The 27,582-nt window shown below is 48.3% G+C and overlaps 1 long non-coding RNA gene across 1 annotated transcript; it reads left to right on the top strand.

The window, feature by feature from the left end:
- Positions 1-1,114: 1,114 nt before the first annotated feature.
- Positions 1,115-27,127, top strand: LOC141574802 (uncharacterized). Its single transcript, XR_012501967.1, has 4 exons — positions 1,115-1,297; positions 7,902-8,054; positions 8,815-8,921; positions 22,452-27,127. It is a non-coding gene; the product is annotated as an uncharacterized LOC141574802 (long non-coding RNA).
- The last annotated feature ends 455 nt before the right edge of the window (positions 27,128-27,582 follow it).

The following is a 27,582-nucleotide window of genomic DNA, read 5'->3' as shown; positions in this document are numbered from 1 at the left end:
AAGGGGGACATAGAAGAATGTTGCAGAAGTGGGAAGGGTTCCTTTTTCAGGACCCCATAGTACAGCAGGGTGTACATACACTTGATCTTGTAACCGCAAAGAATTTCCCCAAGGAGATGCATTTCATAGCTCTTCCCTGAACATATCCACACCTTGCTTTGGATGAAATAGTCCTAAGAACAAGCTGGGAGAAATGTGTGTTTGGCAGGGTATCAGAGGTCCCAGCACTACGGTTTCAGAGACGGAAAAGATGAGATTGTGACTCTCAGCAAGGCCTGCCTCCCCTACCTGGGGATCCCCAGAATTCCACATGCTGCTCACATCTGTACCCCTGTGGTGTCTACCACCCCAGGAGGGCAAGACCCTGTGCTGTCAGCATCACTGCTCTACCCTGGGAACCTGGCACACAGTAGGTATTCAGTAAATCATCGTTGAATGAACAGCAATACTGGGTCCAGTTTCTGTGGGTGTCTGTCCCCCCAGTTCAGGGACCCCTCAGGGCCCACCTCACAACTGGCATGAAAATAATAGTATCACCAGGAGCAACAACAGTTCCTCAGAATAAGTGGGCTTTTCCAAGTACTCTCCACCTGTTGCATCGGCCTCCCAGCAGGGAGGTGGGCTGTGAGGGGCAGCAATGCACTCTCCACTGTAACAAGGAGAAAGCCAAGGGCCACAGAGAGGAGTGCCTTTCCTGTGTCACTGCTCACTTTCCCAACTTTTGGGAGACTGGAGGCTTTTCTGCTATATTCTGGACCTGAAGCACCAATCCTGAGTGGACATGCCTCCCTCTCTGGAGCAAGGAACCACTAAGTGACCTGTCACTTGTCACCAAGCAGAGGGATTCATCCCAGCTCATCATGCCAACTGCAGATTGGGCTAATAGTAGGATCCTCTGGGAGACATCACACTCTTCCACTGTGGAAACAGGTGAACAGCTCACAGGTTTCCTGGAGAGGATGGTCACATGGCCTCGATCTGGCCAATCAGCATTTTCCATCCTCCCTGGCCACTGTGATTGGTTCAGGGCTGGGCACCAGCCCAATCAGGCTCCACAGAGGTTAGGGCTCAGTGCTGGAATCCTGGGGGAAGAGAAGTTCTATTTCAGCTGGGAGTTGAGGAGTGGTGATGTCAGTCTGTGGCAGTTGGTGGCTGTCTTGCTCTCATAAAGGAAGAGCCATGTGAAGATGGCACCAATGCCAGAGCCCAGAGGTGGGGAAGGATGACTTCTGCTGATGTCACTGAGCACCAGGTACAGCCCTGCCTGAAGCTGTCTCCCTGTGGACGTCTCAGTTAAGTAAGTCATTTTCTCCTGCCCTGTTTGCTTCTTTAAGCCACCTTGGTTTTCTGTCACTGGTTTAAAAAAAAAAAACAAAACTATTCTTTCAAGTTGGCTAAATGGAGACCCTGGAACTGCAACAGTGTGGTGACAGGCAATAATGTGGCTAATAGACTCCAGAGGCCTCTGTTCAAATAGAGGATTGTAACTGACAAGGGAGAGTAAACATGGCCTCAGTGAATGGATTTGCCTAGTGGCAGCTCCCAGTTCCTGAATATCAGTGCGCACACACTCAGCCGGGTCTCAGCTCTGCTGTCAAACCTGCTAACCCACACCTCTCTTCTCCCACCTGCCCGGCCTCGGGGCTGGACACCCCAGGGCACTTGGAACAGCCCAGGGCTTTGTGTTGTAATTTACACAGGCTGCACCCATGTCTGAGGGTGAGGGTGACTAGGTTCCAGTTTACAGAGGAGAAAACAGACTAGAGGGGCTGGCTGGTGAGCTGTGGGGGTGGGACTCCAACCTACCAACTGACCTATGACTTCAGAATGGGCAGCCTCCCCACCCTTAGCCAGGATGCTTGCTAAGCCTGCTCCGTCCAGCACTCCACCTGGAGGTGAGGGTGGGGAGGGGAGGCGAGGTGTGGGCTCTTCTCTATACAACACTCACCCCTGCAGGGACTCATGTGTGACACCACAGACTGTAATTCCTGTCTTATGACCTGGGCCTCCTTGGCCAGGTGTGAGAGGCGCCTTGACATGTGGGCACTGCAGTCCATGGGCACACATGTGAGCAGGTGCACCTATGACTGAGGGAACAGCACCCCAAGTTAAAGCCCCCCATGCTCAGATGATTACATTCTGGAAGTGAGGGGTGCCCAGGGGTCAGGGGGCCAATTCTCACCTTGGGGGAAAATTGTTGTCATCCAGGGGGATGATAATTTAAATTAAATTACACATTTGCAATCCAATAGTCAAGCCCCTTTCTCAGCAGCTTTGTAGCCTCTCAGCTTTTACTACTCTCTGGGACCACATTCTTAGCTTCAATTTGAGTCCCATTATGGACATAAAAATATCCCTTTCATGTGTCACCTTCAGAGTAAGAGACCACCCCAAACTCCCTTCCCTTCCCCTTGTCAACACCTCCACACAGGAAGTGAGGCTCTTTTGAAGCAGTTGTGCTGATGTGTGAGCTAAAGATTTAGAATGACCAGGCTAGGAGGGGCCTGCCCCACATGTCAGGGGGGTGGGCGGGTAGCTGGTGATGATTCACATATAAAACCTCAGCTGGTATCAGGCAGTGACAACAGAGTGGCAGCCAAGGGCTGAGCAGGTGCAGAATAAGCGGATTAAATGTGTTTACGCAGCCACCTCTGGGATGGTGGCCCCGGAGCATGACTACAAGTGTGGAAGGTGGAGGGTCCCCAGAGCCTGTAACCCTACCTTCTAAAAATCAGGGTTGAGGTGTATCTTCGAAATCAGAAAACTGGGGCTCAAAGATTCCAACATCACTTGCTCAATTATTCAAAGCAAATAAGCTTCAGTTTTCTCATGTGTAAAATTGGAACATTGAAGCCTCTCCCTCTGTATGTATCACATTTTCTTTATCCATTCATCTGTCGATGGACACAGGTTGTTTCCATATCTTGGTTATTGTAAATAATGCTGCAGTGAACATGAAGGCACTATTCTCTCTTTAAAATAGTGATTACATTTCCTTTGGCAATATTCCCAGGAGTGGAATTGCTGGATCATATGGGAGTTCTATTTTTGAATTTTTGAGGAAACTCCATACTGTTTTCCACAGTGATGGCACCAGTTTACATTCCCACCAACAGCGCATAAGTTTCCCTTTTCTACACACCCCCCCAGCACTTGTCATCTCTTGTATTTTGATGACAGCCATCTTGACAGGTGAGAGGGGATATTGCACTGTGGTTTTGATTTGCATTTCCTTGATGATGAGTGATGTTGAACACCTTTTCATGTACCTGTTGGACATCTGTGTGTTTTCTTTAGAAAAATGTCTATTCAGTTCCTCTGCCCACTTTTCAAATCAGATTGCTTGTTTTTGCTGTTGAACTGTAAGAGTTACTTATATGTTTTGGGTGTTAACCCCTTTTCAGATATATGGTGTGAAAGTACTTTCTCCTCATCTGTCTGTTACCCCGACCTCTGCTTTCTGGATGACGGGGGTCCAGGCACTCGGGAATCTTCACTTCTCACACGTGTTTCCAATAGTGGGTGGGTAGGGGCTGTGTTCTGATAAAACTGCAGAGCTGTGGGTCACCATCCCCTCTTCTAGGAATTGGGCTCTGAGGAGTGCAGTGTGGGCAGGGATGTTTCCCTGAAGTCATGCGTCTGATAGTCACGTGGTCTGGAGCTCACATCTTCTAGCCCGATTGTGATGGGGCAATTTGCAAAGGGAGGACCTTGCCGCTAAAACACTGAGCAGGTGCTCGTGTGCCTTGTTGGAAGGACCTGGAAACCAAGTTGTGTGGAACAGGGACTTCCCCAGGTCACAAGGCTCAGTTCAGACTTCTGGGATGCAGAGGTCTGCTCTGAGCCACTGTCACTGAGGAGGGAAGGGCCTCAGGCAGGAGGGAGGAGCTTCTGGATTGTACTTGCGCTGCTTGTCAAGGGTCAGCTCTGGTGACATGTAGCACATAGCTTAGTTTTGGGCATGTAAGAGGAGAGATTCTTGGGGGAGGGCTGGCTTTTTCCTCTGATTGGGGGCCTACTGTGGGCCAAGCACAGCAGTCTTCTGAGTCAGGGCTGGAAAGCCAGGCACAAAGAGGCAGGGGAAAGCCTCCAGGCCACACGGTGGTAGGGGCAGCACTGGGGTCTAATGCAGACCTGACGCCCAGCCCACACTCTCTCCTTTCCCAGGACCGTGGTGATCCCACCTGTTGGAATCCCGTGAGAGGGTATGGGCCCTGGGATCTTCCCTGCTAACATGCCAGGAGCCTTAAGAGGGATGTCGGGGTAATTCCCGAGTCCATGTTGCCCAGAGGCTGCTCTCAGTGAGGGGCCCAGCACACACTGGGCCGAATCCTAGCTCTGTCCTGAGTCACTGTCCTCCCTGCCTCAGTTCTGCCCACACAGGGCTGGAACAAGCAGCCACTTTACAAGTTTTTGAGGAACCTCCAGGATCCTGGAAGCAGCGCCCGCACACAGGGAGCACCGTGGGGTCAGCTGCACTTTTCTCCTTGTCTTTTCTTTGCTGGATGAGGAGGAGTCCCAGCAGGGCCCTGGTTTGTCCCAATTCTTATCCCCTCTCAGGGCCCAGCAGGGGTTGGTGTCCAGGCTGGAATCTGTCCTCTGCCCCTTCTGGGCACCCTCAGGCCCTGCACCTTGGCTGCCTGAACACTGTCTTCCAGGGGCCTCTGTGTGCTTCACCACGCACCTGGCATTCCCCAATTCTGGGCTATTCCAGCGCCCTCTGGCCCTGGGCCTCACACCAACTCTGTGCTGAGTGGAAGTGCACTGATGGACATGCTGTGCCTCCTGGACTGTCTCGGGGAGCCTGATATCCCCATCTTGCCCTTGGCCCAGAGAGACCAAAGTGGTGAGAGGGTGTGTCTCCATTCATGTGGATTTGCTCAGAGATTCTTAGCAACATGAGGGACAAAAGGATGACATGAACACAGAAGAGCTGGGTGGATGGGATGTCAGCAGAGTATGAGGAGGGGGCGAGCCCGGGCTAGTCTGATAACCCCCTCAGCTTTGGCTTCCTCATCTATAAAGTGGGACAGACTACTGTGAGGTGAGCGGTATCCTGACCCGTAGCCAGGCACTGTCCTACACGCCTAAGAAAGAGAAGCTCACTGACTCCTTGTGGAAATCTGTGGGGCAGGGACTGGCGTTATCACCCCTTTCTGCAGAAGAGGTAACTGAGGCGCAGAGAGGACAAGTGAGGTGACCACCCCAGGTTACAGAGCCCAGGCCATCTGGTTCCAGTGTCCAGGCTCATGGAACCAGAGGGTGCCTCCCCTCCCTTCACCTTCCACTGGGACCCATGTCCACAGCCTCATCTTAGTGTAATTGTTCATGGGGAGCAGGGTGGGGTCACTGGGGCCCATCTCTCTGAGCACTGCTTTCCCAGGAGGCTCAAGGGGTTGACTGTATTCACTGCTGGACACCCAGGCCTGGGCCCAGGCCAGCCACACAGCAAGGCCTGAATCAGTGATTATTGAATGAATACCTGGACCTCTGCATGTACCTGCATGGTGCCTTATTTCCTCATCTTCACAGCACACCTGGCTGCATGGCTGATACTTCTTGTCATCAGGCCTCTGCCAGGGACAGTCAAGGGGACCAGAGCTGCTCAGCTGGGGACAGGGAGCCTCAGGGGCCCTGTGGCTGCCCCAAGCCTCTCCTGGGATGTCCCAGGACAATCCACAGGGAGGCACAGCCAGCTTCCAGGAACAGCAATGAGGTCCTCACCCCAGGGGTGTGGAGTAGGTGTTGAGGAGTGTTTCCTGAGAGTGACCCTGCATCTGATGGGGCCCTGGGGGTCAGGCTGCTTTCAACATGCATTCCGGGCCTACACCCCTGCTGGCAGCATGGAGCTGGTCATAAAGGACACAGGCCATGGGGCCAAGGTTATAGCAGGTCCCTGCTCCCTCTCTGTGCCTCAGTGTCTGCATCTGTAATGGAGAACTAGTAACAGGCCATGGAAGGGCTCACTGAGATCCAGCTCTGTGGCCTTGGGTGGCCACTGCCCTCCCTGTGCCTCAGTGTCCTTGTCTGTAACACAGAACTAGTACCATTTTTCTTAGCCCTTTGGCACATTTTTCTGAGTCCTTTTCCATATTTGGCCCAGGGCTCTAACAGAGCTCACAGACTGGAGAGGTAATCAGAGTGAGCTCCCAGCCCTGGGGGTGCCAGGGGAGGCCAGAGCGGCTGCAGGAGGGACTTGGAATCTGGAAGGGCTTCATGGAGGTGAGGTCTGAGCTGTGTCTCCAAGGATGAGCTGTCATCTAGCCAGAACCCACGTACATGATAAATGAGAGTGTGAGTGAATGAATGAACATCCTTCTAACAGAGAGTGAGGGGGAGGCAGCCCCCCAGGCCAAGACAGGAAACGCAGGGCACCCTGGGGAAACAGAGGGCCAGGCTGCAGTGTGATGCCAGCTTCATCATTTATGGACACCTTGCCGCCACTATAACCTGTATTCTGGCGAATTTGGAGTCCTCGTCTGTCCTCTGCTCCAGGGTCCTGCTGTTCATTCCCAGCAATGCCCACTTGTGAAACTCTGTCCTCAAGTGAACATGGACCTGCCTCATGGGGGATTGTGAATAGGGCGTCTGTGTGCAGCCCGAGGCTGAAGCGGGGAGGAGAGGATGATGGGGGTTCCCCAGAGCGGGATCATGGGCTGGGAGGCATCAGAGGGATGAGGAAGGCTGAGCCTCAGGACTAAAGGATCCCACTGGTGGTGGCCTCTTTCATGAGGGGACTTCACAGGGAAGAGGAAGTCATGGGGCAATGGCAGAGCTCAGTTTGGGGTTTGCTGACCTGGAACAACTCAGCACAGAGATGTCCAGAGGATCTAGAGTTAGGGGACAAAGGTGCCACTGAGGTAATGGTCAGAGCCTGAGACCCAGATGAGTGGGGCGGTGGTGCAGGAGAAGGGGCTTGAGGATGTCAAGTTGTTCATTCATTGGGACCTCAGGACGAAGATCTTCGTGTTCACTTCACAGCTGCCTGGTGCCTAACAGAGCTGGGCTTAGGGAGGTCACTCAGTAGACACGTGCTGACAACCCAGGTTCTCCTGTTTCCACATTAAGTCCCTGGTGTGGAGCCAGCTGGCACTCTCTAGAGGCATACAGCCCCATCCCTGGGCTCTTTGTATGCCTGGAGCCCAGTGGCACCTTACCTCCCACTCCCCACTGCACGACCCTTTGCACACCTGCGTTTCTACAAGATATAAAACATCTTCTCTTAATGTGTATTTACTCTATGAAAACTCATTGCCTCAGGAACACAGGCCTCACATCCTGCCCTTATCAAAGTGGTAAAGCCTGTTGTTCAGGGAAGCCCCTGACAGATCTCACAACCAACCAGGTACCTGTGCATGAATTGGTCATGCAGCCCCCTCCTCCTTGTGTGCACAGAACCCCCAATAACAGACCCCACACACCAACCCTTGGTGCTCATGAAGGCACCTCTTGTCTGTGGGGCCCGATTTGGCTTATAGCAGTGTCCCTATTAAACTTTCCTAAACCCTTCTCAGACCCTGGTAATTCTTTACCAACCCAAGTAACTAGCTCGCCATTGTTCCCACAACACCTGAGGCAGAATTGGCTAAATTTTACAGATTAATGATGCAGGTTAATTAGCTACAAAGGTGAGGTTAATGTTTACAAATAAAAAACAACATACATACTCAAGGTGGGACAAAGAACCCACAAGGACATCTAAGACCCTCCACGTGCATCCCACTGTGGCCTCAGGGCCTTTGCGCTGGCTGATCTTTCAGCCAGGATCTCTCTTCCTGTGCTTCTTAAACACCTCCAGGAATCTGCTCAAATGTCCTCCCTGACCTTATTTTTCTCCATGGAACTTATCACCGCCGGATATTGTGTATATTTTACTTAATTTTCTCTGTGTGCCCCACCAGGCTGTCTGCTGCATGAGAATGGAGACCTGCCTGCTTCACTCCCTGCTGTGCCTGGGGTCTGGAACCCGCCCAGCACACAGTAGGACCTCAGCGAATGTGTGTCGGGTGTATGAACGCTGTAGGCCACAGACAAGAATCTTCCCAGCAGTGATGGTAAGAGTTGTTCATTCACTACTGACTGAGCCCTACTGTGTGCTGGGCACTGACCTGGGTGGAAGGCACACAGTGGGTGAGACACACAGTGAGGACACACAGTGTGTGAGGAGGGACTCATGCTCTGGAGAGCACACAGGGTTCAGATAAGTCAGGAGAGCAGGGTGGAGGAGGAGAGGGCCGGGTTGGGGGGCCAGTGGTGGCAGGGGAGACAGAGAGGTGGGGCCCAGGTCGTGCAGGGCTTGATGGCTCCTGTGAGGGCTTTCCCTCTGGGCAGCGGAACCATGGCTGGGTGCGGAGAAGTGGCCACATCCTGAATGCTATGCAGGAAATTAAGTGGGTGTCTGCTGGGGAGATGTGCGTGGAGGAGGCTGTCCCTGAAGACTGTGCAGGCGGGGGAGGCTCCTCTGAGGAGGTGACATCTGAGGGGACCCCTTGTATGGACCGGGTTTCTACCTTCAGCAGACTGGATGCCTTCATCTGCCCTGCAGGCCTAGGCGGGACACGCCCTGTTCTCAGTCACCTGGACTTGGCCTCCTGCCTCCCTTGTGAGCATTCTCACCCCAGGAGTCCTTCTTCAAGGTCTAACCTCCCAAATTTTACACTGGACTTGGACTCACACTGAGCCACTGTCCACCTGCCCAGCTCACCCAGAGTCAAGTCCAGACACTTGGGGTCGCCATTCCACCCTAGAACCCATGAAGTTACTCAGCTGGCCAGTCCTCAGCCTGCTCACCTGCCTCACATTTCCCTCCTGCAGAAACCCCGTGACAGCCCCTGTCCACAGCGCCCTGCCCCTCCGCTTCTGGCCCCGGGCTTCCCCCCGTGGTGTGGCCGCGAGTGGGGTGCCGGCCCGCCACCAGTCCGGTGAGTAGAAACTGCCTTTTCAATGGAAGTTGTCTCCTGATCTCTTAGCCTTCCTGAACCTCAGATTTTCTAGTGAAATAATCTATTTCAAACCAGCCTGTGATACTCTTTGCAGACACTTAGAGTAAACAAATGAAGAACAAAAGACCAGTATAACTTTTTACATTGTCAACAAGTTTAATATTTTAATATAAATTAGAATTACTTTCCCCCATAAAATCATAGGCCCCTTGAGGGTGGAGGAGACATAAACATTATGTGAACAGGACCTGTGAGGTCCTAAATATCTATTTTCCCAAACTGAGGGCTCAGGCCAAGGCTTGACCAAGTCCTGCCTTCACACTGTGAGTGGAGTTTCACTGGTTTTCAAATTAAGCTTTTACACTTAGCTACGAAGTGTAAAAGAAGTTGTCAATTTCAAACTAATCTTTCCAGTAATAACCAAGTTACACCACTTGTGAGCCTCCCTGTTCCCTGAGTAAATCAGTTAGAATCCACAGATGTCAGCAGGGAAGTAGTCAGTACAGCGTATTTACACACACACTGCGTCTTTGGGAGACAGTGGGGCTGCGCTCTGGAAGATGTCAGCTCCTGACTCATTTAGTTGGGAGCATCCATCTTCACATGTTGGATTTCCAGAGAAGTGTCCAGAGGGGAGAGTGGACTGGAGCCGGGCTTGGCTGTCACCCACGGAAGGGAGGACTGGAAACCTCAGGCAGCTGTGGTATTGGGAGCAGCTTGCCCTGGGGGAACCGCTAGCAGTGTCCCCTCCTAGACTGCTCTCCTGCTTAGAGGCAGGCCCAGCTGCTGTAACAGAAACGGGGAGAGGTGGCCCTGGGTCAAAAGTGACAGTTCTGTAGGGTAGGTGCATCTGTGAACACAGGTGCAGCAGGACGACCATGGTTAATGACACTGCATCGTGTTGGGGACACTCACCAGGAGAGTAGCCTTGAGATGCCCGCACCACACAAAGTGAGAAATGGGTGAGCAGGTGGGTGTGTTAATTAGCTTGCCCGTAGTAATCTTTTCACTATGTATATTCATACCAAAACTTCATCTTGTACTCCTTAAATTCATGGAATTCTTATAAAAAAAAAAAAAGACGAGGTCTGGGATGTGAGTATCCAGCATCTGGACCGTCTCTGACTTCCACAAGACAGAAATGACACTCCTGCCAGGGTGAGACTCGACCTGCAAAGGGTGGCAGCTTTTGCTTCGTTGTTCTTGGAAACCAGCCTGCAGGCTGGGAGGAAACCCGGCAGCCACACGGAGGCGGAGGCCCGGCCACCGGCCCCGCTGCGCCCGGGATGGCGGCCCCTGTGCGCAAGGCCTCCGCTGAGGTCCCGGCGGCGGAGAGGAGCCGCCCCCCGGGCCTGCCCACCCCGTGCAGCCCTGCGGGGTAAATGAGGTTTGCTTTAACCCGCTGCATTTAGGGGCGGCTGGTTTCAGGACAGCAGGTTCCTGAACGCCGCCCCACCCTCGCCCCCGCCTGCTCCGGGTCCTCAGTCTCCCTTCACCTTTACAGACTGGGGTTTGTGCCCCGCAGAGCCACAGGTTGAGATCACCCCATGTGACAGGGTTTGGAGGTACAGAGGTTGAGTGAGGTCCTGAGGGTGGCCCCACCAGGTTGGTCTGGTGTCCTTACATGAGAGAGAGCCCCCAGAGCTGGCTCCCCGCCACATGTGGACACAGCGAGGAGGCAGTCAGCTGGCGGCCAGGAGGACTTTCATCACCAGAAAGCGACCTCGCTGGACTTTGCTGGGCCTCCCCCCACCAGAACTGTAGGAAGGTGAAATTCTGCTGTCCAGGCCTCCTGGGTGGTGACCCTGGGTCGTGGCGGCTTTTCCAGCCTTGGCAGCTCTGCACACACTCCCTCCTGCCTGATGCTTTGTGCAGCTCCCGCTCAGCGACTGTGCTCCTAACTTGGGGAGGGATAGGAGGGACATCGGCCAGGCCCCCGTCCTTATTCCCCCCTCTCAAAGCACCTGCTCTTCCCCACAGCACGGCTCAGGGAGCAGTGGTGGCTTAGATGTCCCCGTACAATGCTGCTCCCGTCTTCCCAGGTAGGTATGGGGCCTGGCACACACACCTGCTCAATTTTTAGGAAAGATGCTTTTCTTAGCCAGGAAGGTGAGGGCCCCCTCTGACCGAGAAGTTTTTCTTTCAGTGTAAATGCCAGTGAAACGTGGGAGCCAGCCTGGCGGTGAGTCCCGGGCCCTGAGCGAGAACAGGTCCAGCATGCCTTATCAGGAGCACAGATGAGCGTGGCCCATCCACACAGGGGACACTCACCAGCCACGGCATCAGAGTGAGTCGCCCAGATGGCCAGTCCCCAAGGAGGGCACGTGTGACAATCTGTCTGAAGGAAGTAGAACAGAAAAGCCCAGTGCTGCGGCTGAGAGGTGCCTGTCGGGGAGTCAGAAGAGGAGGCAGAACAGACACAGGACTGTCACTGAAGTCAGGGCTCTGGCTGCCTGGGAGAGGGTTATTTTCTTTTACTGACTTGAGCAGTGAGGACAGTGGATCTTCAAAGTATTAACAACACACACACACACACACACACACACTCCCCTATGTAGGTGAGTTTTGTATGTCTCCTGTGAGTTCATCAATAATTTTTAATGAAAAAACCCCACAATTTTTCAACAAAATGGCAAGTTATTACTTTTAAAAGGGGGGACAGAGCCCCCAGTTTGCTCCTCAAAAACCCAGGTCTATTGCCACATTTGGATGAGCCTGGATGTCTGGCAGCACCCAGCCACCCCCTCGGGCTCACCAGCAGCAAATGAGTGAACAGCCAGTGGTTCCCAGTTGTCTGAGTGCAAACCCCTTGTCCAGAAGGACCCGGACTCCCTCCCAGCACTTCTTGGTGGGCACCAGTGCTCGCCGACACAGCCACACCACCTGGACACTGGCAGGTGTCAGGGACCTGAGTGGCCAATAGAACCCTGTGCTCCTCCTGCCCCAGGGCAGTGAGCAGGTCAGCCCAACCCAGTCAGCCAGACTCTCCAAAACAAAAGGCAGCACAGGCCAGTGAGGAAGGGTGGCCTGGAGCAGTCAGAGAGGGCTCTTGCTCTTTGTTTTCCTTCTCCATTTTATCCCAGATGTGACAGAAAAGAAAGTTGGCAGTGCGTGTTTGTGTATTTCTTAACTCCATCTTGATCTCGCACACTGGAGGAAGCCAGTGGCCCTGTCCTATGAGCTGCCCTGTTCTGTCCTATGAGCTGCCCTGACCTGCCCTGTCCTGTGAGCTGCCCTGCCCTGTGAGCTGCCCTGCCCTGCCCTGTCCTGTGAGCTGCCCTGTCCTGTGAGCTGCCCTGTCCTGCCATGTGAGCTGCCCTGTCCTGTGAGCCGCCCTGTCCTGTCTTGTGAGCTGCCCTGTCCTGTGAGCTGCCCTGTCCTGCCATGTGAGCTGCCCTGTCCTGTGAGCCGCCCTGTCCTGTCTTGTGAGCTGCCCTGTCCTATGAGCTGCCCTGACCTGCCCTGTCCTGTGAGCTTCCCTGCCCTGTGAGCTGCCCTGTCCTGCCATGTGAGCTGCCCTGTCCTGTGAGCCGCCCTGTCCTGTCTTGTGAGCTGCCCTGTCCTATGAGCTGCCCTGACCTGCCCTGTCCTGTGAGCTTCCCTGCCCTGTGAGCTGCCCTGTCCTATGAGCTGCCCTGACCTGCCCTGTCCTGTGAGCTACCCTGTCCTGCCGCGTGAGCTGCCCTGTGAGGGGCCCATGTGTGAGAAACGCATACCTCCTACACAGTCTGTGACTCCCCAGCCCCTTGGATGGTGCGGCCCCAGCTGATGTCTTGACTGCAACCTCATGAGGGACCCTGAGTCAGAACCACCCAGCTCTGTCTGCTTCTGTCCCCCAGGGACCAAGACAATAAATATTTGCTGCCAGGAGCTGTGATGCAGCGAGGGACCAGAAACACATGACACCTCCTCCCTGCCTCTCCACCCCTCGGGGCTGTGGAGGTGAACTTCTCTTCGTTTGTTTACCGCCTCTGTCTTCCTCTGTGAGGACACGGGGTCTGTCAGGGGCACTGCAAGTCCCTGGAGCTAAGGCTGACAGGGCCTCCAGGCTCAGAGACTGAAGCGCAGTAAGGCAGCAATGCCAGAGGCCCCATCACTGTGGAAAGCCACGTGTGTGAGAGGCCAGGACACACCAGGGAACAAGAATGGACCCTGAGCAGACCTTCCTGGTCCCTGTCCAACCCCACCCCTGACTGCTTGCCAAGCCACCTCAGAATGTCACTCCACCTCTAGGAGCCTTGATTTCCTCCTCAGTGGACTGGGGGTGACAGGAAGATTGAGCCCCAAGAATGTGGAAGGAGACAAGGTGGACGCCTGGGCTGGAGGGGCTGATCAATAAAGCCGCTTCTCCCAGCACCTGCCTGTAGGTGCACAGTGAGGCTGTGAGCCCCCTCCCTGGGCGGCGCTCACAGGCAGACCTGGGTGCACGGAGGGAAGGGCGCCTTCCCTAGTGTGTGAGGCAGCCCCGAGTGCAGGGTGTCAGCGCAGGGCCTGGCCCCGAGCAGGCTCCAGGAGTCGTGTGTTGTGTGAGCCCACCTCACGTGCTGACAGCACGGTCACATATAAGCCAAGGACGGCAAGTTAGGAGGACACCCGGGAACCCCATGGTGCATCCTTGCTGGTCCTAGGACAGTAGGAGCAACTCAGGACACAGAGATGGGGTGGGCAGGACTCAGGCAGAAGATGCCTGTGTGTGCACGTGTCCGTGGCATCACCATGGACTGAGCAGCAGGTGGCGGGAGCAGTTCAGAGCCCTCTGGTTTCCTGCTTGGGAGGACAAGAACTAGGAACAGGATGACTTTCCAAACTGACGTGAATATGTGTGAGGTCATGGAAGCAGTCTCACACCTGTTAGCTCACGTCCAGGGGACTGACCCCAGCAGGAGCCAGGATGAGGCTTCACATGTGCTCACGCTGAGGCCAGAGGTGCCTTAGTTGGAGCTGCCCCAGACCCATCTGGAGATGAGGCTTCTGGAACAAGGAGTTTATGTGGGAGACGAAGGCAAGGGTGTAGGGAAGTGAGAAGAGGAAGGGAAGGTGCCTCAGTATGGCTGTTAACACACCTGCCTCCACTGTGCAGCCCCCCTGCAGGATCCTCCCACTGCAGGATCCCCCGCTGCAGGAACTGCTGCTGTGGGGTTCCCCCTACTCCCCCACTGCAGGCAGTGGGAAATGGTCCATCAGGGAGCCTGGGAGCCGCTGCAGAGAGGTGGCTGGTGTCCTGGCTGAGTCAGCTTCCAGGAAAGGGTAAGCCTCCACACTTCATCTGCCAGTTCATGTGAGAGGAGGCCAGAGACAGGGTCTCCAACAGCCAGCACTCCCTGGAATGAGAGAACCTCCTGCCATCCTTATCATAAGACCATGGATACCTGAGCCACCATGTGGACTTCAGAAGGTCAAGGTTACTTGTGGTGGTTTGTCACCATTGTCTCACTTCTGTGATGGACCCTGCAGACTGATTCATTCAACATGTGTGCCACCCCCACCTTCTATGGCTTGTGTATGTTAGTCTCTGGGAAACCTGAAAGCTACATTTCCCAGTCCCTGGGCAGCTAGGGCTCTGCAGGAGGCCTCGGCTCCTCTGGACAGATGACTGATGGCTGCTCAAGATATGAAGGTGGGAGCGAGCAACACAGGGCGGTGTAGGGAAGGGGCTCCTGGCTGGCAGGGAACGAGGGGTCTGGTTCTCCTACAGCAGCAGCCGCAGTGTCTGGGCCTGAGCATCACAGTGGGGTTTCCATGGCAACAGTCACAGGTAGGGTTAGCTGATTTGCAGGCGGGTTGTCCCTGGCTATGGAGCATCCACTCTTGTTCCCTGGTAGTACTGGAATCTCAGTCTTAACACCCAGGAATAAGTCCACCTCTGCTCAGACCACAAAATGTGGGTTCAGCCATCTATAACTAATCACTGTGACTGATACAAATTCAGACTCTGAAATGACCTCCATTGTTTTTCCTGTGTGGAAGACATACAGAAACCTTAATAAAAACAAGTTAAAATCATCTGTAACCCCATCACCTGGAGGTAATCACTGTAATATTTTTGCAAGTTTCCTATTTTTTATATAGTCAAAATGAGAGTTTGTATTATTCTCTGCCAGCTCTGCTCACTTAATGTCACTTACTGTGGATTGTAAATGTGTCCCAATGGCTTTGTCCATGAGGTCTTCAGGTCCCTAGACTATAACAGGTTTCATTCACTTCTTTCAACCAATGTATCGAGCTATAATTGACATAGAAAAAGCTGGACATGTTTAATGTATATGACACAGTGACTCTGGAGATAACTGTACGTGTGTGAAGCCAACACCACAGTCTGTGCCATGAGCACATCCATCAAGTCCAAGTCTCCTCCACCTTCTTCACTTGGTATTGTGATGAGAACCCTTAACAGAAGGCCTACCCTCTTAGCCAAGATTTAAGTACACAATATGGCATTAACTACAGGTACCATGCCCTGCAAAACTCTAGAACTGATTCATCCTGCCTAACTGAAACTTGATACACTTGACCATCACCTTCTCGTTCCTCCTCTCCCCAGGCCCTGGCAACCACCCTTCTACTCTTGTCTATGGGTTCGACAATTTTATATTCCTCATATAAGCGGTATTATGGAGAATTTGTCCTTCTGTGTCTGGCTTACTTCACTGAGCATAATGTCTTCCAGGTTCATTCATGGTGTTGCAAATGGGAGGATTCCCTTCTATTTTTAAGCCTGAATACTATTCCATTTTGTGTATATACCAGCTTTTCTTTACCCATTGATCAGTCAATGCACATTCAGGCAGCTTCCATGTTCTGGCTGCTGTGAGCACTGCTGCAGTGAGCAGGGAGTGCAGGCATCTCTCTGGGGGCCTGACTTCCATTCCCTGTGTGCATACACAGAAGTGGGATTGCTGGATCAATTGGTAGCTCTGTTTCAAATTTTTTGGTCTAATTTTGGTGTCAGGGTAATGCTGGATTCATAAAATGAGTTTAGAAGTGCTCTTTCTTCCATTTTTTGGAAGAGTTTAAGAAGGATAGGTATTAATTTCTTTTTAAATGGTAGATTTGCCTGTAAAGACAACAGATTCTGAGATTTTTCTTTGTTGGAAGATGCTTGGTTACTGATACAATCTTTTTATTTATTCTTGTTCTGTTCAAACTTTCAGTTTATTCTTGATTCCATCTTGGTAGCTTGTATGCTTCTAGGAACTTATCCACTTCTAAGTTGTCCACTTTATTGGTATTTTAGTGTTCAAAATAGTTTCTAATACTTAAAAAAAAAAGCAACTTCTGTGGCATCTGCTGTAACATCTTCTCTTTCATTTATTATTTATTTATTTGAGCCTTCTCTGTTTCTCTTAATCTTGCTAAGGGCTTGTCAATTTTGCTTTCTCTTTTCAAAAACAAACTCAGTTTTGTCTATTTTTCTACTGTTTTCCTATTTTCTAATTTTATTTATTTGTGCTATGAATTTAATTACTTCTTCCCTTTTGTTAACTTTGGGCTTAGTTTGTTCTTTTTCTACTTCTCTGAGGTAAAAATTTAGGTTAATTTAGTCTTTTTCTTTTGTGATATAGGTGTTTATTGGTATTTCTTGGTACTGCTTTTGTTACATCTTATAAGTTTTGGTATGTTGTATTTTCATTTCCATTTGTCTCGAAGTATTTTCTAATTACTCCTTGAGTTTCTCCTTTGATCCAATGTCACCCAAGGATGTGTTGTTTACTTGTGTATTTATTTATTTAAATTTTATTGGGTTACAGTCAGTTTTCAATGTTGTGCCAAATTCTGGTGTATAAAATTTCAGTCATACATGAATATAAATATATTCATTTTTATATTTTTTCACCATGAGCTATTACAATACCTTGCATATATTTCCCTGTACTATACAGTATAAACTTGTTTAGCTATTCTATATATGCTTGTCAGTATCTACAAATTTCAAACTCCCAGTCTGTCCCTTCGTACCCCCTTCTCCCCTGGCAACCACAAGTTTATATTCTATGTCTATGAGTTTGTTTTATATTTATGTCCATTCTCCTCCTTCTCCTTCTTCTCCTTCTCCTTGTCCTTCTCCTCCTCCTCCTTCTTTTTTAGATTCCACATATGAGTGATATAATATGGTATTTTTCTTTCTCTTTCTTGCTTCCTTCACTTAGAATGACAATCTCAGAGACATCCATGTTGCTGCAAATGGTGTTATGTTGTCATTTTTACAGCTGAATAGTCTTCCATTGTATAAATATACCACAACATCTTTATCCAGTCATCTGTTGTTGGACATTTAGGTTGTTTCCATGTCTTGGCTATTGTAAATATTGCTGCTATGAACATTGTGGAGCTGGTGTCTTTTTGAATTAGGGTTTCTTCTGGATATATGTCCAGGAGTGGGCTTACTGGGTCATATTGTCAGTCTATTCCTAATCTTTGGATGAACCTCTATACTGTTTTCCACAATGGCTGCACCAAACTGCATTCCCACCAACAGTGCAGGAGGGGTCCCTTTTCTCCACAGCCTCTCCTGCATTTATCATTTGTGGACTTTTGAGTGATGACCGTTATGACTGGTGTGAGGTGATACCTCATCCAAGGGTGTGCTGTTTATGGGGAGGGTATAGCTCAGTGGTAGGGCATGTGCTTATCTACTCAAGGCCCTGGGTTCAATCTCCAGTATCTCCATTTAAAACTTAAATGTATAAACAATTACACCCCCACCCAAGTTTTTTTAAAGGAATTTTAAAATAAAGATTATGTCCTTTAATTTCCATGTATTTTTTAATTTTCCCATTTTCCTCCTTTTATTGATTTGTAATATCATTCCATTGTGATCAGAAATGACATTTGGGATGACTTCAATTTTCTTAGATTTTTTAAGACTTGGTCCATTGGTAATACTGGTGTTCATCTCTTTTTCCCTTATTGATTTTTTTGTCTGGATGTCCCACCCATTACTGAAAGTGGAGTATTGAAGCCTCCTACTATTATTGCGTGGGTATTTCTCCCTTTAGATCTACAGACATCTGCTTTATGTAATTAGGATCTCTGGTGTTGGGTGCATACATATATATTTTTATATTTAAGAACATTTAACACAATTTTAAAGGTTATTTTCCATTTACAGTTACTAACAATTACTGACTATATGCCCCATGTTGTACAGTACCCCCTTGAGTCTAACAACCAGGAGTTTGTACCCCCCACTTTCCAATCCCAAAGTTTCCCCTCCTCCGACTGGTAATCCATTTATTCTCTATTTCTGTGAGTCTACATTTTCATTATATCCACTAGTTTTTTAGATTCCATATATATGATATCATACAGCATTTGTCTTTGTCTGACTGATTTCACTTAGCCTAATGCCCTCCAAGTCCATCTATGTTGCTGCAAACGGCAAAATTTCAGTATATTCTTTATGGATGAGTAGTATTCCTTTACCACATCTTCTTTATCCATTCATCTGTTGATGGACATTTAAGTTTCTTCCATATCTTGGCAATTATAAATCATACTACTGTGAATATTAGGATGTATGTAGCTTTTCAAATTAGCCGTTTTTTTTTCCAGATATGTATCCAAGAATGAAATGGGTGAACATATATTTATAATTGCTATATCTTCCTTTTGAATAAACCCTTCAATCTTTATATAATTATCTTCTTTATCTCATGTAGCATTTTTAAACGTTTAAAGCCTACTTTGTCTCCTGTAAGTATAGGCACACTTGCTCTCTTTTGGTTACCGTTTGCATGGAATATCTTTTTCTATCCCTTTACATTCAACCTTTGGGTGTTCTTAAAGCTAAATTGTACATAGCATGCAGTTGTAGCTTCTTGTTGTATCCATTCAGTGACTCATTTTCTTTTGATTAGTGAGTTTAACCCATTTAAATTTAAAGTAATTATTTACTGATTATTGTAGTTATAGTTATTCTTAGTATCTTTTTCTTTTCAGTTATCAATGAGGTTAGAAGTGATTTGTGCACTATCATTAGAGCATTTCACTGCTCTGTATTTGTCTATATATTTACCTTTACCAGTAAAATGTATACTTCCTTTTGCTTTTATGTTGTTGCTTTTTGTCCTTTCCTTTCAACTTGACAACCCCTCTGTAGCATTTCTTGTACAGCAGGTCTAGTGTTAACAAACTCTCTCAATTTCTGTTTGTACAGGAAATTCTATCTCTCCTTCATCTCACGGAAAAGACTTGCTATGCATAGTATTATTGGTTGGCAGATTTTTTCCCCCAGCATTTTGAATATATTATCCCACTCTCTCCTGGCCTTCAAGGATTCTGCTAAAAATTCTGCTGGTAGTCTTAGTGGAGTTCCACTGTATGTGATGAGTCTTCTTTTTTTTTTTTTTTCTGTTCTCAAATTTCTCATTTTAAAGTTTTGACAATTTTAAGGTGTCTCAGTGTAGAATTCTTTTAGTTTCAACCTATTTGGGATCTTTTGGGCTTTATAAATATAGATGTCCTTTTCCTTTCCCAAATTTTGGGGAAATTTAGCCATTGTTTCTTTAAACAAGCTTTCTTCTCCTTTCTCTTTTTCTTCTGGAACTCTCATTACTTATCATTTTTCTTGACTGTGTCCTATAAGTCCTGTAGGCATTTTTCACTCTTTTTCACTCCTTTTCACTTTTGCTCCTGTGAATAGAGCATTTCAAACAACCTGTCTTCAAGTCTAATGATTCTTCTGCTTGGTCAAGTCTGCTGTTGAAGCTCTCTATTAAACCTTTTAGTGCAGTCACTGTATTCTTTGCTCCAGAAATTATGTTCTGGTTATTATTATTATCATTATCACCATCATCATCATTATTATTAATTATTATTATTATTTTATGATTTGTTGAACTTCTCATTATGAACATCTATTTCTTTTCTGATTTTTTCTGTCTGTCTGCATTCTCTTATAGCTCGATGAGCTTCTTTAAGATGATTACTTGGAATTCTTTGTCAGACAATTCATAGATCTACATTTTGGGAAGTCAGTTACTGGTATTTTGTTTTGTTTCTTTGGTGATACCATTTTTCCCTAATTCTGTGTGACCCTTATAACCTGTGTTGATGCCTGCACACTTGAAGAAGTAATCATCGATTCCAGGCTTTATGTGCTGGCTTTGAAGGGAAAGACCTTCACCAGAAAACTCAGCTAGAAATTCTGGTGATCTATCAACTTCTTCTATAGATATGCCCACTCTACTCCTCCAACTCCCTCCTTGGGGAGCTCATCTTAGAACTGCGTGCCTCCTCCTGATCCTACAGAACTGTGTAAGGTTCTGAGAGCTGTTTGCTCCTTCTCCCTAGGGCAGTGCCCTGCTAGGCCAGGGCATTAGATGCAAGCAGCACTCTCCTCTCTTCCTTCTGAAGGTATGTCTTAGAATTGTGTGCCATTTCCCTATTCTACAGAGCTATGTCGAGTCCCAGGAGTCACCTGCCTCTTTCCATATGGCAGTACACTGAGAGGCCAAGACAATAGGTTCAACCCCACTTATGCCCCTCCCTTCTGAAGGCGCAGTCTCAGGGTTGTTCACCTGCTTCTGATCCTGCAGAGTCAAGCTGCCTTCTGAGAATGGCACTGGCTGCCGAGGTGTGTGTGTCATCTCTGGGGCACTATCTGTGGGAAACTGCAGCTCTTGGGGGGGTGTCTTTTTCTATGAGCCTCCACACTTTTCTTTTTTTTTTTCTGTTCACAGACAACCCAACCATACTGACTTCTTCAATGTTCTGGGTGCATCAAGATAAGCATAGCTTTTAGACATTGTCCCAAAAGACTGGGGAACCAGATCCTCACTTTCTCTTTATCCTGCAGAAGTCGTGGCCTGGAGGATCATTCTTGGCTCTGAATTCTGTCAGCCTAGGGGAGATGTGACACAAGTAAAATGGCACTGCTCTTTCTATCCTTTTAGTGTGGCTGACCTTACATTTTATGATCCACTGGGGGCTGGAACCTCTCAAATGGACTCCAGAGCTCTCACAAAGTTATTTTTGTCTGTAGACGTTTGCCAGATTATTGTTTCTATGGGTGAATGAGGGCTGGGACCTCCTATTCTGCCATCTTACTGATATCAATCACCCTCTCACACTATAACACTCTGGCCTTAGAATAAAATTTAAATTTCACTCATAACTTACCTACAAGGCCTGAGGGTTCTAGCCATACTCACTTCTCCAGTGCCTTCAGCTTCCAACTTCTTTCTGGCTTATCCTGCTCCAGCCACACATTTTTCATTACCTCCCTGACACAACCAAGCTCTTCAACCCCATCGTCTTGGTAATTCCTGTTCCCTTTGCCTCGAAGATCTTTTCCTGGCTGTTCATTTAGCTGGACCCCTGCATCTTTTGGATTTCTTTTTAAATGCTAGTTCCTGGGACAGACTCTCCCTGTTTCTCCATCTAAGTAATGGTACCCAAACTCACCTGTGATTCTCTACCACATTAACCCATTCTTCCTTCTGTATACTTGTCACAATCTGACATCTCATTGGTTTCACTTGCTTATTGTCTGTCTTCACCAACAGAATGTCAGCTGCAAGAGGGCAGACACTGTCTGCCTTGTTTCTCACTATATTTCCTGCCTATTGCCTGCAAATGTCTTTTAAAACAGTTTTGCAAACAGTAACATAACAATGTATAAGATGCCACATTTTATCGCACCCTTTCCTATTTGTGGGTATGCAGTAGTTTCTGATTATAAATACTGCAATGAACATCTCCATTCATAACATTCTCTGTCCCTGCTTCTGGTGCTTTTGCTCACAGTATCAGAAATAGAAATATTGACTCCATCAAAGAGTATGAGTAGGTTTAAGGCTCCTTCATACACATGGCCACACTGCACTCCAGAAAGTCTGACTGAAGACCTAAGTCCCACCATCCCTGAATGAGAGCTTAGAGCCAAGAGATGAGTCTTTAGATGAACAACTCTCATGAATCAACTGGAGATCTGAATAAAATTCAGGTTCTGCTGCAGGAGATCTGGGGTGGGGACTGAGATGCTGCATTTCTAACAATCTCCCCACAGAATACCCCAGAGGCCCTCATCCTGCCTGATCTTTCCTGGCAGTGTCTGGCCTCCATGCTGACACACCCCTGGGCACCAGTGCCTCTGCCCAGACATCAGCCTCCCAGGCCTGCAGCCCCAGAAGTAAAGCCTGTGCTTCAACAAACCAGAAAGCATGGAGCACAAATGACATTTCACTGTTTAACAGACTAGCACCAGCCCAATGCTTTGATACCACTGTTCCCAGGGCTGCCAAACCTCACTAATATGAAGAGTGTACTTACAGGAAAGCACAGTGCACAGGGAACGGACCCCAAACTTGTAGAGCTTGAAGCAGGATCTTGACAAGCTTTCCAGAAGCCAGTCTAACTTTATGGCTTTTAGTAAATAAGAGTTTCTCACTTTTTTAAAATGGCTTTAGTGAGATACAATTCACATATTCCCCCATATCAGGCAAATAACTCAATGAATTTCTGTATATTCACACTTCCTTCTTTGATGCAATAAAGTTATTATTTCAGGTTTCTTCCTGCCAACCCTGCTGTGTTTGGTCCAAGCAGTCTCCACAGGACTCAGACCCTGATGAGGACGCCGGTGGCCAGAACCGCATCAGGCTTGTCAAGAAACCTGTCTTGAGGGCTCCGGTCTTCACAAGTGATGAGTTCCCATCAAGGATCCCATGAAAAAGCAGTTCTTTAACCACAGTGTGAAAGAGCCCAGGAAAAAGGAGGAAACCCCTGATGCCCAATGTTTACTCACGCTGGTGTTTTGGTATCCGGAGACCCCAGCATCAGAGCCAGAAGAGCAGCCTCCTCACCTCCATGTCCTGGTCCCCTCAGGGGCCCTGTGGTCACCAGGGAGGAGGAGGGGTGGGACGGGAGGCGAGAGCTCGGGAGGGATGGGGAAGAGTTGGAGTTGGAACTGGGGATGGGATTGGGGAGGGAGCATTACAGGAAGGGGGTTTAGGTACTTGGGAGGAGAAGAAGTGGGTCATAGAAAGGATCAGGCTCAACCAAGCCCTTGAAGGGAGGAAGGAGGGTTCAGACAGGTCAGTAGGCCAGCAGGTAAGCAGGTCAGAAGAACAATCAACAGGTCAATCAGACTCTCAGGAACAGCAGGAGGGGATGAGACTCTGCCTTTCTCTGAGCCTTCTATGGTTTGGACGATGCCATAGCAACGCAGAAGCTTTATACCCTCTCTCGACCAATCACCTACCTTCGCCCCTGGTTCCTCACAGTGGACATTCGAAGTGACCTCACTTTTAGAACACACCCCACTACCTGATGCTCCAGCACACATCATCCAACCCTGGGTCCTCTCTGGAAACTTTTCCAACCTTATGCTTTCTGGTCCTTCTCCACCCAGGTCCCCTGCCCCCTACTTCTGGGCGCTCCCACCTTCTTTTCCAAATTCTCAGAGTTTCTCATGGGCAGTGGCTGGAAAACATGTAAGGCAAAGAATGACAGAAGTGCAAGGGAAATCAACTACACAAGTGGAGTGGGAGGTCTTCACTCCCCCTTACTCAGCACTTCATACAAAAGGCAGACAGAACAGCCACGAGATGGAAAATATCTTAACGACAAACCATCTTAATCACATCGCCACACCCATATGGCTATCCCTCTCTGCAATACATCTGCAGATGACATTAATTTTAGCTACATATGCTACACGCATAAAAATCAACCCTATTATTTTGGCCCAAATTGTCACACCTCTGTTCAGTTCACTTGGTGGTGCATGTGTACACCCAGGCCTAAAGAGGCAGAAACTACCTGTGTGGGGCAAAAGCAAAGTTATGCTTTGTTTAGTATTGACTGCGAGGGGGCCTGGGAAGTCCTTCTGGGGCGGTGGGAAGATTTGGCATACAGATATGGGGGTGGTTGTGTTCATTCAATCAATAAATACCGAGCACATGGGGCCTGCCCATCACAAGGGTCAGAGAGACCCTCATATCTGTCCCTGTGAAGTGACCAACTGCTGATGGTTAGGAATGGATGAGGTGCCAGGAGTGGCCGCGGGAGTCCAGTGAGAGGGTCCTGCACTAATCCAGGCTTTGTGCCCTCACCCTGCCCTATCAGCTGCCCCAGGAGCCCCAATTCCAGGCAAACTCTGAGGGGGACTGAGGGCAGCAGTTCCCTCCTAAGTCTCAGGCGCTCCCACAATCTGCCCATAGTGTTCTTAGGGAGAAATGGGCAGGGCAGGGGTCAGTGGTTTGGGACTCCCTGCTGCCAAAAAGGAGTTGGCTGGAAATATCTGGCTCCTTAGAGGTCCCTCAATCCAATCCCCAGTAGCCCCTCGAGCCCGCAGGGCTGTGCCTCCTTCCAGGTGGGGGAGGTGGCCAGCCCTGCAGCAGCTCTGGGGTCCAGGCTGGGCCACCAACAGGTCGAGGTGTGACTGTGCTGCCCAGGAAGAGGTGCGAACAGCTGTGCAGCAGTAAATACCACCGTGAGCAGCCTCTGTAACCGGACTCCACCCACTGTGAGCATGGCCTTGGCCAAAACTTGGCAGTGAGGGTGGGAGGGCTGGGAGAGGTGGGGCCCTGTGGCCCTGAACAGAGCCTGAGGGGAGAGGCAGACAGACCGGCAGGGACAGAGGTAGTGTGTGAGTGATTGAGAGAGGTGGGGGTCAAGTCCTAGAAAGTGACAGGAGGTGACAGGGGAACTGAATAGGGAGAACCAGAGACAAGAGGAGGCTAGAAGGAAAGAGAGAGCCAGCCCAGGGTCCGTGGTGGGGGACAATGGGCCAGGGTGGTGCGACTCTGGGAAGGGGCCCAGAGTGGAGGGGGCAGAAAAGGCAGGAATCCAGGCCTCACAGTGCCTCCTGCTCTAAGGCTCTGACCTCCCTGGAGCTGAGCTCCCAGGGGTCATCATACTTGGAAAGATTAGTACCTCCCATTTCCCTTGGGATTGCTGGTTCCAGCCTCTATGTCTGTCCCTGTTGGGGTTGACTTTCAGGATTGGCTGCCCTTTGGGAGGAAACTCCAGAGACTGCCCTGTGGGGATTTAACCATGACTCCTCACAGACCCCGTGGTGCTGCACTTCCAACCACACTGCTGGGCCTTCCTGGATCCACAGCTGGGCTTCAGGCGCTGTGCTGGCCCCAGAATCCCCAGCCTGGGGGAACTGAGTCCCATCCAGAGTGAGCAGGCTTCAGGGATACTGGATCTACTCCCACTGTTAACAAAAATTCCTTCCAACCCTCAGGAGTCCGGACCCCCTATAAATTAACAATTAACATCAGGTCAAAAGTATTGAAGTATCACACTGGGCAATATAATGTGCCAAGTGACCAAATTCAAAGTGCAGTGTTGCGATTACACAACACTCTCAATAACCCATTTTGTGGATGAGAAGACAAGGGATGTGAATCACCATAGGGTCTCAGGGGTGGTGAGTGCTTTAACTTTACCTTGAACCAAAGTCTAACTTGGAAAGAGAATCCACCTGGAGCCCATTCTGTCACATGCTCCCTGAGGTTCTGAGGAAGACCATTGCCTTTGTCTTGGGAAACTCCTCTTGCAATAACATTAAGTCATACACCAGTCAGGACAAACAGGGTGAGGATGTGTCCATGAGTGGTCCTGACTCCTAAAAGTCAGCTTGGTCTCAGGAAATGGATCTTCTTATATCATTGTTAGGCACCAAGGTAAATAAGAGTAAAAACATAAAATCCATCATATATGTAAGTATTTTTTATTCAAAATATAAATTACTTTATGAATTATAAATGGATGCATTGCTTTGGTCCATGACAAACAGGACATTACATACACTCATTACAATGAATTATTGTCACGGGTGGGAATGTGGTGACAAGAGCAGGGTCATTTTTATCAGGGAAGGAGGTCCTACAGCTCTCAGTACAGGGTCGGTAAGTTTACAATGCTTCTCCCCACCACCAAACTCTCAACACACACACATAGAGGCAAATACACATAGATCCTACCTTCTGATCAGAAAAATGATAAAAATATGCGCACACACCACCTAACAACAAACTGACCACACACACATTTCCCATAATAACTTCTTAATATTTCAGTTCTGAGCCTCTGAATTTCCATCCTTTGTACTCACCATCATCTAATAGGAAGAAATCATTAACAATACTGCAAGTCTGATTCATTACAGTTCCTCTAGGAATTTATTTTATATTATTGCAAGCCTCAGAAGAATATAAAATTTACAGTTTCAGATGGAGTTTTTGGCTCAGTAGCTTTCATATCTAAAAGCTTTCACTGACTACACAAATTTATTGGTTCTACTTTTCTCACTCTGTGATTTCTACACCAATTAAAATTTCACTTCTAATCAGTTTGGATTTCAATCAGCTTCCTGATATTGCATTTTTGTAGATAAAATGATTTTTCCTGTAGGTGACTATCTATTGATGATCATTTTTTTCTTTTAGTATTAAATTGTACAACTGACTTCCAGTCTATTGCTTTTCATGTAACTGGAGAAAGAATAATAAAGCTCATAGTGGCATCATTTACCAATACACGACTAGACTTACAAGTAGTACTTATCACAGTCTGACTTCCTCTGCTGAATGTGTATACAGAAAAATCAAGTTAATAAAAATGTGGATTTGATTCTATAGGGCCAGCAAACCACCCTTCTCCATTTATCTATTCTTAGTAGTCACTACTTTTCTATTATTTGACCTAGAAATTGCCCTCCTCTTACTCCTACCCTGAGCATCTCAAAAGAATAACAAAAACTAAATGTTTCATGGCACAAATTCTAATCTTATTACTAGTAGCCATAAGGTTTTCCTATGAATGGATTAAAAAGGATTAGAATGAATGTATGTGATAACTAGTTTAAACAAAAACATTATTTTGACTCATAAAATTATAATTAACTTCATAATTGTTAAATGGTATTAGTCAATATTATGACCATTTTAGCATTTACAGTATCCTATATGGATAATAATATATAAATCACATGTAATACCCTCATTACTGTGCTTAGATGGCATAATAGCAGCATTACTCATTATGGCAACTGCCATCATTCTAAACACCTATTTTTCATTAGCTACCTTAATACCTATTCTTAGTACTCATCGCCTGTGAGGCTGCACTAGGATTATCATTAATAGCCATGATATCCAATGCTTATGGTACTGATTATGTACAAAATCTTAACCTTTTTCAATGTTAAAACTCATATTCCAAACATTATATTAATACCATTAACGTGATTATCAAAAATTGTATCCTCTGAATTAATACTACATCTTATGGCCTATTAACCAGACTTATCAGCTCATTCTTCCTCAATCAACTGAATGATAATAGCCTTCACTTTTCACTAACCTTCCTATCTATTAGTCCCTCCACTTGCATCAACAACTTGTCTTCATCTACCAATACACAGGGCCAGCCAATTTCATCTATCCAAAGGATCAACCCCCCAACTATATTATCACAGTGCTAATCTTATTACAAATATCCTTAAATTTTCACCACTTCACAATTGATTACATTCTATAGTTTACTCAAAACAACAGTAGTCAAAACCCTAATCATTTATTACCCACTGAGAAAGTCAGACAAAATGATTCTATTCAGGACTTTATTTCTTATTGTATATACTACTTGGATCACTGGCTCTTGTCATTTCACTAATTTTGATCCA

The sequence above is a fragment of the Camelus bactrianus genome, chromosome 23 (assembly GCF_048773025.1).
Source record: "Camelus bactrianus isolate YW-2024 breed Bactrian camel chromosome 23, ASM4877302v1, whole genome shotgun sequence".
NCBI classification, from domain to species: Eukaryota; Metazoa; Chordata; class Mammalia; order Artiodactyla; family Camelidae; genus Camelus; species Camelus bactrianus.
The sequence above is the reverse complement of the archived record's forward strand: the minus strand, read 5'-3'. Positions and strand labels throughout refer to the sequence as shown.